This window comes from Cherax quadricarinatus, chromosome 32 (assembly GCF_038502225.1).
Source record: "Cherax quadricarinatus isolate ZL_2023a chromosome 32, ASM3850222v1, whole genome shotgun sequence".
NCBI lineage: Eukaryota > Metazoa > Arthropoda > Malacostraca > Decapoda > Parastacidae > Cherax > Cherax quadricarinatus.
The window spans coordinates 12,689,468-12,706,959 of record NC_091323.1 but is presented as its reverse complement, the minus strand read 5'-3'; the positions used below and the strand labels follow the sequence as shown (position 1 = coordinate 12,706,959).

Sequence of the window (17,492 nt, the reverse complement as noted above, 5' to 3'; positions counted from 1 at the left end):
TGTGTGTTCGTAAAATTTAGCCACAACACTCCGCAAGGTGTTACCAGTGTGTTTAATGATACATTTAGAACACGAATGTTGGTCTATTATTACATTCGAGCACTGGGGAGATGCAATACGATCTTAAAACTTAAAATGTATACATACATGAGCTTCATTTTTTATTCGTTGTAACTCTCTAATAACTATTTGGAATTTTGCTGTAACAAATTAAATAGAGTTGATGCAAAGGATAAACGTCCAGGAGTAATTTAGTGAATGTAAGTCTTACTTTCTAGTGTTAACAAAACTGTAAAAATTTTCAACACAGACAAGTCTTACTTTGTAGTGTGTTAACAAAACTGAAAATGTTCAACACAGACAAGTCTTACTTTCTAGTGTGTTAACAAAACTGAAAATTTTCAACACAGACAAGTCTTACTTTCTAGTGTGTTAACAAAACTGAAAATTTTCAACACACACAAGTCTTACTTTCTAGTGTGTTAACAAAACTGAAAATTTTCAACACAGACAAGTCTTACTTTCTAGTTTGTTAACAAAACTGAAAATTTTCAACACAGACAAGTCTTACTTTCTAGTGTGTTAACAAAACTGAAAATTTTCAACACAGACAAGTCTTACTTTCTAGTGTTAACAAAACTGTAAAAATGTTCAACACTGACATCAAGAAATGATAAATTGTTATTATTTTCTTTCTAAACAGTGAATGTTTTGTGTTTGGAAATTAAATAATCCACAAATACCCGGCAGTCTTTCTTGTCATTCCTATGAAGTATTGGCTTCACCTCTCACCGACAGTCACTCACTAGATATCAGAGTAACGTGGAAACACACTATATTTATATATGCAAATTGTTTATAGCATTAAAAAAGGAATCCTTAACTGCTAATTAAAGCCATTTTTTTTTAAATCTTTTCTGTTTATCCTGTGACTCAGTTGGTGGGGCACTCACCTCTCATACTGAGTGTCCCTGGTTCGATCCCAGGCACAAGTGGAAACGTTGGGCATGTTTCCTTTTACCTGCTGCCCCTGTTCACTTAGCAGTAAGTAGGGACCTGGGTGTTAATAGACTGTTGTGGGTCGCATACTGGGGCTGGTTTTCGAAATGAGTATAGGTAGAAGATAACAGCTCTTAGCCTGTAAGACTGGTCTGTGTAAAAAAAAAAAATAACAGAAGCCGTATCAGCAAATATCTGTTGTCTCTGTTAACGGACTGTTGGTAAATAACGACTCAGCATGAGAACTGACAATAACGAGACGATGATAAAACGCAACAATAGCTGCGATTTGTTAAAATCTGCGGAAGACGATCTAAAAAAATGACGTGATGAGTTGTACCAGTTTCGTGGTACAACTCAACATATCCGCTGCGTAATCTTAAAGGAGAGGGAAAAAGTCCTGATTAAATTTAATCTGACTAAAACAAAGTTTTCAGGCTCGGAGAGACCCTTACTAGTTTAGTGCTTCCCTGTTAGTATAATAAATTAATAATGATAATTATTTTTATTCTTCTTATTATTATTATTATTGTAGTTGTTATTTTTGTCATTAATATTATTATCAACATCATTATTATTTTCATTATTATTATTATTATTATTATTATTATTATTATTATTATTATTATTATTTGCTAGTGGGTGTCTCGCTGGAGGGGAGGTCTCCTTGAGTCAGTTACCATGGTGATATCCCATGTGGAGACGGAGATGGTGGCAGGAACTTGGGGCGTTAGGAAATGGGTGGCAGTGGGAGAGGAAGGGTGATTTATTTAACTGGGGGAGTGTGGAGGATGAGAGATAGAGAGACGGAGTAAAAAAAATATGGTTGTGGGGAGAGAGGGGTTATAGATCTTAACTAATTTGGGTTGAAATAGATTGGGTAGGTGATGCTTGCCAGTGGGGTGAAGAGGGGTAAACACTGAGAGGAGTGGGAGGGGAAGCGAGTGGAGTAAAGGTGAAGGGTGGATGCAGAATGAGCAGGAGAGTGCAGGGGTATTGGTATCGAAGACGAAGAAGTGGGCGTGCAGCAAGAAGGGAGGTACAAGGGTGGACTAAGAGTGAGTGGAGTTGGGTGGCTTATTGCTTTTAGTAAGTGGGAAAACAATGTGTAGTAGTTCCTCTGCCAGTGGGAAAGCAACGTTTACAATGTATTAGATCCTCTGTCAGTGAGAATACAACGTTCACAACGCATTAGTTCTTCTGCCAGTTGAGAATACAACGTTCACAACGCATTAGTTCCTCTGCCAGTTGAGAATACAACTTTTACAACGCCGCCTCCTGCGACGATACTTACAAGACAAGAATAAGAAAGTTTTTTCTTCTCACGTATCACGCAGTCTTAAATTCTAAAAGTATGTTCCAGCTATTGACTCGTAATCACAAAAACCTAAGAAAGGTTGTTTTCTAAGAAATAAAAAGTCCACTCTACTCACAACCCCCGCAATCTTAAAACTCCAAAAGAAATCGTTCTCATACCTCCTGACATCTGAAAAAAAATCAATCATAGGTCCAACACCTGAATTCTTAAAACACAAACAAAATCGTTCCATCACAATATCCGCCTGCAATCCCAAAATCCAAAAATCCGCCCTACTTGCAATACCCCCGTTCCTCAGTCTCAAAATACCCCCCCCCCACCATAAAAAAAATTCCCTAATTTCTCACAATCATCTCGTCTCGGATATTTGGTATGTTGAGGATTTCCAAACAGGGTCTCAAAAGTGGATTCCATAATTATAAATGATTAATCTGGGAACCGGGGTTCATTGCTCTATATATTCACTCGAAGGATTCATTGAGCCAGAGAATTTTCCGATATTCGAGGCTCAGGTGAGGTTCTTAATGGTATGCTAATGAGCTTTTGCCAAGAAGTAGGCTCGTAGTTTATAGAAAAAAATGGTCAATATATTATGACTTGCAGCTCCTGGTAACTGTGAACAGAGGAGGGAGGTGAGGGAGACTGTGCTAGGAGGAGGTGAGAGAAACTGTGCTAGGAGGAGGTGAGGGAAACTGTGCTAGGAGGAGGTGAGAGAAACTGTGCTAGGAGGAGGTGAGGGAAACTGTGCTAGGAGGAGGTGAGAGAAACTGTGCTAGGAGGAGGTGAGGGAAACTGTGCTAGGAGGAGGTGAGAGAAACTGTGCTAGGAGGAGGTGAGAGAAACTGTGCTAGGAGGAGGTGAGAGAAACTGTGCTAGGAGGAGGTGAGGGAAACTGTGCTAGGAGGAGGTGAGAGAAACTGTGCTAGGAGGAGGTGAGGGAAACTGTGCTAGGAGGAGGTGAGGGAAACTGTGCTAGGAGGAGGTGAGGGAAACTGTGCTAGGAGGAGGTGAGAGAAACTGTGCTAGGAGGAGGTGAGGGAAACTGTGCTAGGAGGAGGTGAGGGAAAGGTGAGAGAAACTGTGCTAGGAGGAGGTGAGGGAAACTGTGCTAGGAGGAGGTGAGGGAAACTGTGCTAGGAGGAGGTGAGGGAAACTGTGCTAGGAGGAGGTGAGGGAAACTGTGCTAGGAGGAGGTGAGGGAAACTGTGCTAGGAGGAGGTGAGGGAAACTGTGCTAGGAGGAGGTGAGAGAAACTGTGCTAGGAGGAGGTGAGGGAAACTGTGCTAGGAGGAGGTGAGGGAAACTGTGCTAGGAGGAGGTGAGGGAGACTGTGGTGATGGAAAATGTGTTAGGGAGAGATGAGGGGGAGTCCCTGCTCTAACCTTCACTCTTTAAAATTTCGCCATAAAGTTTTTTACAGTAGGCCCGTTAGCTTGATTCTTCTCTTCCTCTTACTCTTCCTCTTCTTCCTCATCTCCCTCCATTTCCCACATTTATCTACTCGTTCTTCTCTTCCTCCTATTACTTTCCTTCCTTCTCTTCTCTTGCTCTGCCTCGTCCTCCTGTGTTACGGACAGTGTGAGATGCAATGTCAGAGTCACGTGTGTTTACATTCTGTCAGCTGATCTTTGCACCCTCCTGAGGAATACAGACTAGTTGCCATGGTAACTCTCTCTCTCTCTCTCTCATCAGTCAGAACATCATCCACAAAAACCTTTCTTTATTTACTGCGATTTTTAACCTCTCAAGCTCCATTTTTTTATGTTTGCTTATATTTGGACCTTCATAGGATATTTTCTGCTTCTGTTTGGTGGCAATCAGTGATTTAGAGAGAGAGAGAGAGAGAGAGAGAGAGAGAGAGAGAGAGAGAGAGAGAGAGAGAGAGAGATGTGAATCAAAGAGGTAAGTGATCAGAAAGGTGGTTGGGGGAGAGATGTGAGCGAGAGAGTGTATGTGAGGGCTGGGAGAGAGGGTAGCCATAGGAGAATTGAGGAAATGGTGGAGTAATAATGGAAGGAGTGATAGGTACTGTTGGAGAGGGGAAGAGGAGATTTTGGAAGGGGAAGCCGAAAATATATTGAAAACAATTGTTCTTAAAGACACTGACGAGAGGGATAACAGAGGGGGTTTCTGACTCGGCTACACTGCTGCTCAGCAGGGTAAAGAGGTGGAGAGAATTTTGTTGAAAAAAAAATGTGTATACATATTTGTTAACCAGGAAAATATAACTGAGCCTTAACGTATTGTTATATTATTAATATTGTAATTATTTATGCTATTACTACTATTACCATTCTTATTACTAATATTACCATTAATAATACTGGTTTTATTGCTATTACTACTATTAGTATTACTACTATTGCTGCTATTATTATCACAGCTGCTGCTTCTACTGCAACTTTTATACCATTACTACTACTACTACTACTACTACTACTACTACTACTACTACTACTACTACTACTACTACTACTATACTTACGTTTGACTCAATATATTTTAAAACGTTTGTGCTGAGGACTCATCCTTGAAGTAAGTCCCGAAGCTTTCCCGTCCAAAACCACTCCCTGTCACTTATTACTGAACCAGTCAGTGATCCAGGACTGTGACTTATAAACCCACTCATTATCACTTATTACTGAGCCAGTAAGTGATCATTGATCAAGGATTTTCACACCACTGGCCCTTATCGGTCATTGTTCCAGCCCCCAAAGCGTCTCTTATGAACTGAATCTGTGTTTTTTACCTTAGTGTTCTTCTATGTTGTGCTTTAATGGAATATTTGTTTGAAAATCGATGTATACTATATCCATGGAGAATTCCTCATCTCGGTTTTCTTATAGGTATACCTGCAGTATGTGATGAATAGTTTAGAAAACCGACAAGCTGAAGAATTGAGACACTTATGCAACACATGGGAATCTTTATTGAAGAAACGTTTCGCCACACAGTGGCTTCATCAGTCCAATACAAAGTAGAAATGGGTAAGGAGAGGAGAAGTTTGAGGTAATCAGTCCCTCAACCTGGAATCGATGTGTTCAGTCCATCACTCTTGTAGGAAGTACAGCATAGGGCCAGAGAGGTGGCTTATATACTGCAGTCAGATGAGGTGAAGCAGGAGGAGGCGGGATCACAGTGGGACCTGCCACTAGTGTAAGTAGGTCGTCGTCCAAAGGTTGGGTAGTATGCCTGGAGAGGGTTCCAGGGGTCAACGCCCCGCTACCCGGTCTGTAACCAGGCCTAGGTAAGTGATGAACTCTAATTAATTTATGCAGGATCTTCCTTGCGGGTTAATTAAGGTGTTATTATCCAGACTTCTTCTTATCTCCCTGGCAACAGATTATTTTACATCAGCTAAACTTGACGCCAAGCTGATGGGGTGGTAGATTACGGCATGTGTCGTCTCTCTTGAAGGATAAGTTACTAAAAAATACTAGAATTTATTTCTTTTAAAGCATACGCTGAAGTTACAATGGGTGGGTTTGCAGTTAGTTTACAGTCACTACGCTCAACAGAAAGTTACTTGTTAATTGAAACATTTCGGTCAGCATTTGCTCGCTTACTGTTGTCTGTTAGTTTACCTCATATTATTGATGTTAGAAAGAACAATAAATAAATGCAGTTTGTCAGCCGGACTTACAGTCTAGCTGAAAATTAAGGTGGCCTACGATTCTTAGAAACAGCTCATTTAACAAAATTTAACGTGCCCAGCTTGATAATTTAACGTGCCCAGCTTGATAATTTCGCAAATATGTAGTGGTTCGGTTTCCTTCCCTACATGCAAATGTTTTTACCAGTGCGTTGTTAATGCTATTTTCAACTCTGAACACCCAGCTAAAAGCAGGATTAATGTCGCACTGAGAACGCAAGTTACTCTCTCGTCTACGAGAATACTTCTCCCGTCGTAGTCACTTTAAAACACTTTCGTCTTAAGGTTTGTCACGTTATATAAGTGCTTTCACTTTTTTCTTGGTAGCACCACTTAATGTTCTTCTAGTCTCCTGTTAGGCCTGAGTTGCTGTGTTAATGTGCTAGTTGTGTTATTTGCTGTGTTAGTTGTGTTAATGTGTTAGTTGCTGTGTTGGTTGATGTGTTGCTGCGTTAGTTGCTGTGTTACTTGCTGTGTTGGTTGATGTGTTGCTGTGTTAGTTGCTGTGTTCGTTACTGTGTTGGTTGATGTGTTGCTGCGTTAGTTTCTGTGTTAATTGATGTGTTGGTTGATGTGTTGCTGCGTTAGTTTCTGTGTTAATTGATGTGTTGGTTAATGTGCTGCTGTGTTAGTTGCTGTGTTCGTTGCTGTGTTGGTTGATGTGTTGCTGCGTTAGTTGCTGTGTTAATTGCTATGTTGGTTGATGTGTTGCTGCGTTAGTTTCTGTGTTAATTGATGTGTTGGTTGATGTGTTGCTGTGTTAGTTGCTGTGTTCGTTGCTGTGTTGGTTGATGTGTTGCTGCGTTAGTTGATGTGTTAATTGCTATGTTGGTTGATGTGTTGCTGCGTTAGTTTCTGTGTTAATTAATGTATTGGTTGATGTGTTGCTGTGTTAGTTGCTGTGTTCGTTGCTGTGTTGGTTGATGTGTTGCTGCGTTAGTTGTTGTGTTAATTGCTGTGTTGGTTGATGTGTTGCTGTGCTAGTTGATGTGTTCGTTGCTGTATTGGTTGATGTGTTGCTGCGTTAGTTGCTGTGGTAATTGCAGTGTTGGTTGATGTGTTGCTGTGTTAGTTGCTGTGTTAATTGCTGTGTTGGTTGATGTGTTGCTGTGTTAGTTGATGTGTTAGTTGCTGTGTTGGTTAATGTGTTGCTGCGTTAGTTTCTGTGTTAATTAATGTGTTGGTTGATGTGTTGCTGTGTTAGTTGCTGTGATCGTTGCTGTGTTGGTTGATGTGTTGCTGCGTTAGTTGCTGTGTTAATTGCTGTGTTGGTTGATGTGTTGCTGTGCTAGTTGATGCGTTCGTTGCTGTATTGGTTGATGTGTTGCTGCGTTAGTTGCTGTGTTAATTGTTGTGTTGGTTGATGTGTTGCTCTGTTAGTTGCTGTGTCAATTGCTGTGTTGGTTGATGTGTTGCTGTGTTAGTTGATGAGTTAGTTGCTGTGTTGGTTGAAGTGTTGCTGCGTTAGTTGCTGTGTTAACTGCTGTGTTGGTTGCGTTGCAGTGTTAGTTGCTGTGTTGGTTGATGTGTTGCTGCGTTAGTTTCTGCGTTAATTGCTGTGTTGATTGATGTGTTGCTGCGCTAGTTGCTGAATTAGTTGCTGTGTTGGTTGCTGTGTTAATTGCTGTGTTAGTTGCTGTGTTGGTTGATGTGTTGCTGTGTTAGTTGCTGTGTTAGTTGCAGTGTTCGTTGATGTGTTGCTGCGTTAGTTTCTATGTTAACTGCTGTGTTGGTTGTCTTGCTGTGTTAGTTGCTGTGCTGGTTGATGTGTTGTTGCGTTAGTTTCAGTGCTAACTGCTGTGTTGGTTGATGTGTTGCTGCGTTAGTAGCTGTATTAGTTGCTGTGTTGGTTGCTCTGTTGCTGTGTTAGTTCCTGTCTTAGTTGCTGTGTTAGTTGATGTGTCGGTTGATACGTTGCTGTGTTATTTGCTGTGTTAGTTGCTGTGTTAGTTGCTGTGTTAGTTGCTGTGTTAGTTGCTGTGTTAGTTGCTGTGTTAGTTGCTGTGTTAGTTGCTGTGTTAGTTGCTGTGGTTGGAAGATGAAACAAATGTGTTGTATATTTCATGAACCGTAAAGCCTGTGTGAACCATGAGCCACAAGCCACCGTGTGAATCATGAGCCACAAGCCACCGTGTGAATCATGAGCCACAAGCCACCGTGTGAATCATGAGCCACAAGCCACCGTGTGAATCATGAGCCACAAGCCAACGTGTGAATCATGAGCCACAAGCCACCGTGTGAATCATGAGCCACAAACCACCGTGTGAATCATGAGCCACAAGCCACCGTGTGAATCATGAGCCACAAGCCACCGTGTGAATCATGAGCCACAAGCCACCGTGTGAATCATGAGCCACAAGCCACCGTGTGAATCATGAGCCACAAGCCAACGTGTGAATCATGAGCCACAAGCCACCGTGTGAATCATGAGCCACAAACCACCGTGTGAATCATGAGCCACAAGCCACCGTGTGAATCATGAGCCACAAACCACCGTGTGAATCATGAGCCACAAGCCACCGTGTGAATCATGAGCCACAAACCACCGTGTGAATCATGAGCCACAAGCCACCGTGTGAATCATGAGCCACAAGCCACCGTGTGAATCATGAGCCACAAGCCACCGTGTGAATCATGAGCCATGAATCATGAGCCATAAGCCACCGTGTGAATCATGAGCCACAAGCCACCGTGTGAATCATGAGCCACAAGCCACCGTGTGAATCATGAGCCACAAGCCACCGTGTGAATCATGAGCCACAAGCCACCGTGTGAATCATGAGCCACAAGCCACCGTGTGAATCATGAGCCACAAGCCACCGTGTGAATCATGAGCCACAAGCCACCGTGTGAATCATGAGCCACAAACCACCGTGTGAATCATGAGCCACAAGCCACCGTGTGAATCATGAGCCACAAACCACCATGTGAATCATGAGCCACAAGCCACCGTGTGAATCATGAGCCACAAGCCACCGTGTGAATCATGAGCCACAAGCCACCGTGTGAATCATGAGCCACAAGCCACCGTGTGAATCATGAGCCACAAGCCACCGTGTGAATCATGAGCCACAAGTCACCGTCTGAATCATGAGCCACAAGCCACCATGTGAATCATGAGCCACAAGCCACCGTGTGAATCATGAGCCACAAGCCACCGTGTGAATCATGAGCCACAAGCCACCGTGTGAATCATGAGCCACAAACCACCGTGTGAATCATGAGCCACAAGCCACCGTGTGAATCATGAGCCACAAACCACCGTGTGAATCATGAGCCACAAGCCACCGTGTGAATCATGAGCCACAAGCCACCATGTGAATCATGAGCCACAAGCCACCTTGTGAATCATGAGCCACAAACCACCGTGTGAATCATGAGCCACAAGCCACCGTGTGAATCATGAGCCACAAACCACAGTGTGAATAATAAGCCACAAACCACCGTGTGAATCATGAGCCACAAGCCACCGTGTGAATCATGAGCCACAAGCCACCGTGTGAATCATGAGCCACAAGCCACCGTGTGAATCATGAGCCACAAGCCACCGTGTGAATCATGAGCCACAAGCCACCGTGTGAATCATGAACCACAAGCCACCTTGTGAATCATGAGCCACAAACCACCGTGTGAATCATGAGCCACAAGCCACCGTGTGAATCATGAGCCACAAGCCACAGTGTGAATCATGAGCCACAGACCACCGTGTGAATCATGAGCCACAAGCCACCGTGTGAACATGAGCCACAAGCCACCGTGTGAATCATGAGCCACAAACAACCGTGTAAATCATGAGCCACAAGCCGCCGTGTGAATCATGAGCCACAAGCCACCGTGTGAATCATGAGCCACAAGCCACCGTGTGAATCATGAGCCACAAACCACCGTGTGAATCATGAGCCACAAGCCACCGTGTGAATCATGAGCCACAAAGCACCGTGTGAATCATGAGCCACAAGCCACCGTGTGAATCATGAGCCACAAACAACCGTGTGAATCATGAGCCACAAACCACCGTGTGAAGCATGAGCCACAAACCACCTTGTGAATCATGAGCCACAAACCACCGTGTGAATCATGAAGCATAAGCCACCGTGTGAATCACGAGCCACAAACCACCGTGTGAATCATGAGCCACAAACCACCGTGTGAATCATGAGCCACAAACAACCGTGTGAATCATCAGTCACAAACCACCGTGTGAATCATGAGCCAAAAACCACCGTGTGAATCATGAGCCACAAACCACCGCTTGAATCATGAGCCACAAGTCACAGTGTGAATCATGAGCCACAAACCACCGGGTAAATCATGAGCCACAAGCCACCGTGTGAATCATGAGCCACAAGCCACCGTGTGAATCATGAGCCACAAACCACCGTGTGAATCATGAGCCACAAACAACCGTGTGAATCATCAGCCACAAACCACCGTGTGAATCATGAGCCACAAACCACCGTGTGAATCATGAGCCACAAGCCACCGTGGGAATCATGAGCCACAAGTCACCGTGTGAATCATGAGCCACAAACTACCGTGTGAATCATGAGCCACAAACCACCGTGTGAATCATGAGCCACAATCCACTGTGTGAATCATGAGCCACAAGCCACCGTGTGAATCATGAGCCACAAGCCACCGTGTGAATCATACGCCACAAGCCACCGTGTGAATCATGAGCAACAAGCCACCGTGTGAATCATCAGCCACAAGCCCCCGTGTGAATCATAAGCCACAAGCCACCGTGTGAATCATGAGCTACAAGCCACCGTGTGAATCATGAGCCACAAGCCATCTTGTGAATCATGAGCCGCAAGCCACCCTGTGAATCATGAACCACAAGCCACCGTGTGAATCATGAGCCACAAGCCACCGTGTGAATCATGAGCCACAAACCACCGTGTGAATCATGAACCACAAGCCAGCGTGTGAATCATGAGCCACAAGCCACCGTGTGAATCATGAGCCACAAGACACCGTGTGAATCATGAGCCACAAGCCACAGTGTGAATCATGAGCCAAAAACCACCTTGTGAATCATGAGCCACAAATCACAGTGTGAATCATGAGCCACAAGCCACCGTGTGAACCATGATCCGCAAGCCGCCGTGTGAATCATGAGCCACAACCCACCGTGTGAATCATGAGCCACAAACCACCGTGTGAATCATGAGCCACAAACCACCGTGTGAATCATGAGCCACAAACCACCGTGTGAATCATGAGCCACAAACCAATGTGTGAATCATGAGCCACAAACCTCCGTGTGAATCATGAGCCACAAACCACCGTGTGAATCATGAGCCACAAACCAGCGTGTGAATCATGAGCCACAAACCACCGTGTGAATCATGAGCCACAGACCACCGTGTGAATCATGAGCCACAAACCAATGAGTGAATCATGAGCCACAAACCACCGTGTGAATCATGAGCCACAAACCACCGTGTGAATCATGAGCCACAAGCCACCGTGTGAATCATGAGCCACAAACCACCGTGTGAATCATGAGCCACAAGCCACTGTGTGAATCATGAGCCACAAACCATGGTGTGAATCAAGAGCCACAAGCCACCGTGTGAATCATGAGCCACAAACCACCGTGTGAATCATGATCCACAAGCCACCGTGTGAATCATGAGCCACAAGCCACCGTGTGAATCATGAGCCACAAACCACCGTGTGAATCATGAGCCACAAACCACCTTGTGAATCATGAGCCACAAGCCACCGTGTGAATCATGAACCACAAATCACCGTGTGAATCATGAGCCACAAACCACCGTGTGAATCATGAGCCACAAGCCACCGTGAGAATCATGAACCACAAACCACCGTGTGAATCATGAGCCACAAACCAGCGTGTGAATCATGAGCCACAAACAACCGAGTGAATCATGAACCACAAACCACCGTGTGAATCATGAGCCACAAACCACCGTGTGAATCATGAGCCACAAACCACCGTGTGAATCATGAGCCACAAGCCACCGTGTGAATCATGAGCCACAAACCACCGTGTGAATCATGAGCCACAAACCAATGTGTGAATCATGAGCCACTAGTAACCGTTTGAATCATGAGCCACAAGTCACCATATGAATCATGAGCCACAAGCCACCGTGTGAGTTATGCGCCACAAGCCACCGTGTGAATCATGAGCCACAAGCCACCGTGTGAGTCATGCGCACCAAGCCACCGTGTGAATCATGAGCCACAAGCCACCGTGTGAATCATGAACCACAAGCCACCGTGTGAATCATGAGCAACAAGCCACCGTGTGAATCATGAGCCACAAGCCACCGTGTGAATCATAAGCCACAAGCCACCGTGTGAATCATGTGCTACAAGCCACCGTGTAAATCATGAGCCTCAAGCCACCTTGTGAATCATGAGCCGCAACCCACCCTGTGAATCATGAACCACAAACCACCTTGTGAATCATGAGCCACAAACCACGGTGTGAATCATGAGCCACAAGCCACCGTGTGAATCATGAGCCACAAGCCACCGTGTGAATCATGAGCCACAACCCACCGTGTGAATCATGAGCCACAAACCACCGTGTGAATCATGAGCCACAAACCACCGTGTGAATCATGAGCCACAAACCACCGTGTGAATCATGAGTTACAAACCACCGTGTGAATCATGAGCCACAAACCACCGTGTGAATCATGAGCCACAAACCACCGTGTGAATCATGAGCCACAAACCACCGTGTGAATCATGAGCCACAAACCAACGTGTGAATCATGAGCCACAAACCACCGTGTGAATCATGAGCCACAAACCACCGTGTGAATCATGAGATACAAACCACCGTGTGAATCATGAGCCACAAACCACCGTGTGAATCATGAGCCACAAGCCACCGTGTGAATCATGAGCCACAAGCCACCGTGTGAATCATCAGCCACAAACCACCGTGTGAATCATGAGCCACAAGCCACCGTGTGAATCATGAGCCACAAGCCATGGTGTGAATCATGAGCCACAAGCCACCGTGTGAATCATGAGCCACAAACCACCGTGTGAATCATGAGCCACAAGCCACCGTGTGAATCATGAACCATAAACCACCGTGTGAATCATGAGTCACAAACCACCGTGTGAATCATGAGCCACAAGCCACCGTGTGAATCATGAACCGCAAACCACCGTGTGAATCATGAGCCACAAACCACCGTGTGAATCATGAGCCACAAGTCACCGTGAGAATCATGAACCACAAACCACCGTGTGAATCATGAGCCACAAACCACCTTGTGAATCATGAGCCACATACCACAGTGTGAATCATGAGCCACAAACCACCTTGTGAATCATGAGCCACATACCACAGTGTGAATCATGAGCCACAAACCACCGTGTGAATCATGAACCATAAACCACCTTGTGAATCATGAGCCACATACCACAGTGTGAATCATGAGCCACAAACCACCGTGTGAATCATGAGCCACAAGCCACCGTGAGAGTCATGAGCTACAAGCCACCGTGTGAATCATGAGCCACAAACCACCGTGTGAATCATGAGCCACAAGCCACCGTGTGAATCATGAGCCACAAACCACCGTGTGAATCATGAGCCACAAACCAATGTGTGAATCATGAGCCACTAGTCACCGTGTGAATCATGAGCCACAAGCCACCGTGTGAATCATGAGCCACAAGCCACCGTGTGAATCATGAGCCACAAACCACCGTGTGAATCATGAGCCACAAGCCACCGTGTGAGTCATGCGCCACAAGCCACCGTGTGAATCATGAGCCACAAGCCACCGTGTGAATCTTGAGCCACAAGCCACCGTGTGAATCATGAGCCACAAGCCACCGTGTGAATCATGAGTCACAAGCCACCGTGTGAATCATGAGCCACAAACCACCATGTGAATCATGAGCCACAAGCCACCGTGTGAATCATGAGCCACAAGCCACCGTGTGAATCATGAGCCACAAGCCACCGTGTGAATCATGCGCCACAAGCCACAGTATGAATCATGAGCCACAAGCCACCGTGTGAATCATGAGCCACAAGCCACCGTGTGAATCATGGGCCACAAGCCACCGTGTGAATCATGAGCCACAAGCCACCGTGTGAATCATGAGTCACAAGCCACCGTGTGAATCATGAGCCACAAGCCACAGTGGGAATCATGAGCCACAAGCCACCGTGTGAATCATGACCCACAAGCCACCGTGTGAATCATGCGCCACAAGCCACCGTGTGAATCATGAGCCACAAGCCACCGTGTGAATCATGAGCCACAAGCCACCGTGTGAATCATGCGCCACAAGCCACCGTGTGAATCATGAGCCACAAGCCACCGTGTGAATCATGAGCCACAAGCCACCGTGTGAATCATGAGCCACAAGCCACCGTGTGAATCATGAGCCACAAGCCACCGTGTGAATCATGAGCCACAAGCCACCGTGTGAATCATGCTCTGCTAACCTCCCATGTGAACCATAAACTGCTGAACCCGTTTGAATCATTCTGCGCAAGGAATCGTATAGCCTCGATTTTCTGTCGGTGAATCGCTGCCCGGTGTTTGATCACTCAGACTGTTGGTCGTATTATAAAACACAAAGAAAACTGAGCAAATATAAATTATTCAACATTAGATGAGCAAAATTCGTTCCATCCATTCTGTTTCAATGATGACATGAATTTCTTTAAATAAATCAATTAAAAGAATTAAAGAAATGAACTCCTAAAAGTTGCGAAACAAACACACACACACACACACACACACACACACACACACACACATATATATATATATATATATATATATATATATATATATATATATATATATATATATATACATACATATATATGTATATATATATATATATATATATATATATATATATATATATATATATATATATATATGTATATATATATATATATATATATATATATATATATATATATATATATATATATATATATATATATATATATATATATATATATATATATATATATATATATATATATATATATATATATATATATATATATATATATATATATATATATATATATATATATATATATATATATATATATATATATATATATATATATATATATATATATATATATATATATATATAGATATATTGATATATTAGACACATGTGCAACTCTTGGGTATCTTTATTGAGGAAACGTTTCGCCACACAGTGGCTTCACCAGTCCATACAAAGGAGAATCTTGAAGAACAGGAGGAGAATGAGGTAATCAGTCCCTCAACCTTGAGTCGATGTGGTCAGTCCATCAATCTTGAATAGAATACGGCATACGTGCGGAGAAGGAACTTATAAACCGTTGGCAGAAGAGGTGCAGCACTCATAGGTGGTGTCACATTTGTTCAATGTGGAAGTAGGTCGTGCCCAATAATTAGGCAAGCCAGATTGAACAAATGTGACACCACCTATGACTGCTGCACCTCTTCTGCCAACGGTTTATAAGTTCCTTCTCCGCACGTATGCCGTATTCTATTCAAGATTGATGGACTGACCACATCGACTCAAGGTTGAGGGACTGATTACCTCATTCTCCTCCTGTTCTTCAAGATTCTCGTTTGTATGGACTGATGAAGCCACTGTGTGGCGAAACGTTTCCTCAATAAAGATACCCAAGAGTTGCACATGTGTCTAATTTATCAACATGTCGGTTATATGAACCATTCATCTACAAATATATATATATATATATATACATATATATATATATATATATATATATACATATATATATATATATATATTTATATATACATATATATATATATATATTTATATATACATATATATATATATATATATATATATCGATATATATATAATATATATATATAAATATATATATATATATATATATATATAAAGTACTGAAACCACGAAACAAGTGGGTTTGAATCATTTGCCAAACTGTAGTAGGCCAGGATTCTACCCCATGACACACTGTCCCGCCTCAAGAGACCACACAATGTACATGTCACCTTACCATCTGAGCCATCGATCCTACAAACAACATGAGCTTAGCGATCTAGGCTTGTTTCACGTTGTGAGTACACTGTTGTTAGGTAAGACACATATGCAACAGTTAGGTATCTTTATTTCGAAACGTTTCGCCTAGGCAGTAGGCTTCTTCAGTCGAGTACAGAAAAGTTGACAGAAGCAGAAGAGACTTGAAGACGATGTAATCAGTCCATCACCCTTAAAGTTTTGAGGTGGTCAGTCCCTCAGTCTGGAGAAGAGCATTGCTCCATAGTCTGAAACAATATGGAGTTGAAGTGAGGGACTGACCACCTCAAAACTTTAAGGGTGATGGACTGATTACATCGTCTTCAAGTCTCTTCTGCTTCTATCAACTTTTCTGTACTCGACTGAAGAAGCCTACTGTGTATGCGAAACGTTTCGAAATAAAGATACCTAACTGTTGCATATGTGTCTTACCTAACAACCTGTCGGTATTTTATACCATTTCAATGTTCAATTGTGAGTACACTCATGGTAGATGTATGCTCAAGGATTAATTTCATTATCCTGTTTCGTGGTCTCATTGCTATATAGACTGCCTGTCGAGGCGGGTATTCAAACAAGAGGAGGCTGAAAATAATCCTTCAATATACATCTACCACAAGTGTCCTCGCAACATGAAACAAGCCTAGTTCACTAGGTTCATGTTTGTAGGATCGATGGCTCAGATGGTAAGGTGATATGTACATTGTGTGGCCTGTAGAGGCGGGACAATGTGTCGTGGGGACGAATCCTGGCCTGCCCCAGTTTCGTAAATGATATATATATATATATATATATATATATATATATATATATATATATATATATATATATATATATATATATATATATATATATATATATATATATATATATATATATATATATATATATATATATATATATATATATAATACACTGGACAAATAATAATTTTTAAAATTTTCTTGGGTAGAATAGTTTGTTGGTGGGTTGTGCGAAGGACCTGTCCAGTCGGGCCTGCGCGCGTCAGGTGTTTAACCGTTGTGGGATCTGATAGTGAGGTGTTGGCCAGACCCCCTTATGTACCTTCCTTGGATGCTTTACTTTCATAGTTCCTTGATAATGTGAGTAGTCACGAAAGCGCTTGGAATTTCTCTATTCTTTCACAGTGGTTGTTTTGCATATATATATATATGTATATATATATATATATATATATATATATATATATATATATATATATATATATATATATATATATATATATATATATATATATATATATATATATATATATATATATATATATATGTATATATAATAAAATTTGAATACATGAGGTGATACGTAGCACAGAATTAAAAATTAAAATGTCAGTTTAATAGAGTAACGTGAAAACAGGAAATAGATACCAGGAAGAATATAATTGAGGTGAAATCTTTATTAGGGTAAAAAATTTATTTTCTTTTTAAACAGATATTATTAAAAATCTAATTA

The 17,492-nt window shown here is 42.8% G+C and overlaps 1 protein-coding gene across 2 annotated transcripts in view; it reads right to left on the bottom strand.

Moving 5' to 3' along the window:
* The window catches only part of LOC128690335 (uncharacterized), a 411,482-nt gene that overhangs the window by 95,491 nt on the left and 298,499 nt on the right, over positions 1 to 17,492 (bottom strand). The window lies entirely within an intron of this gene.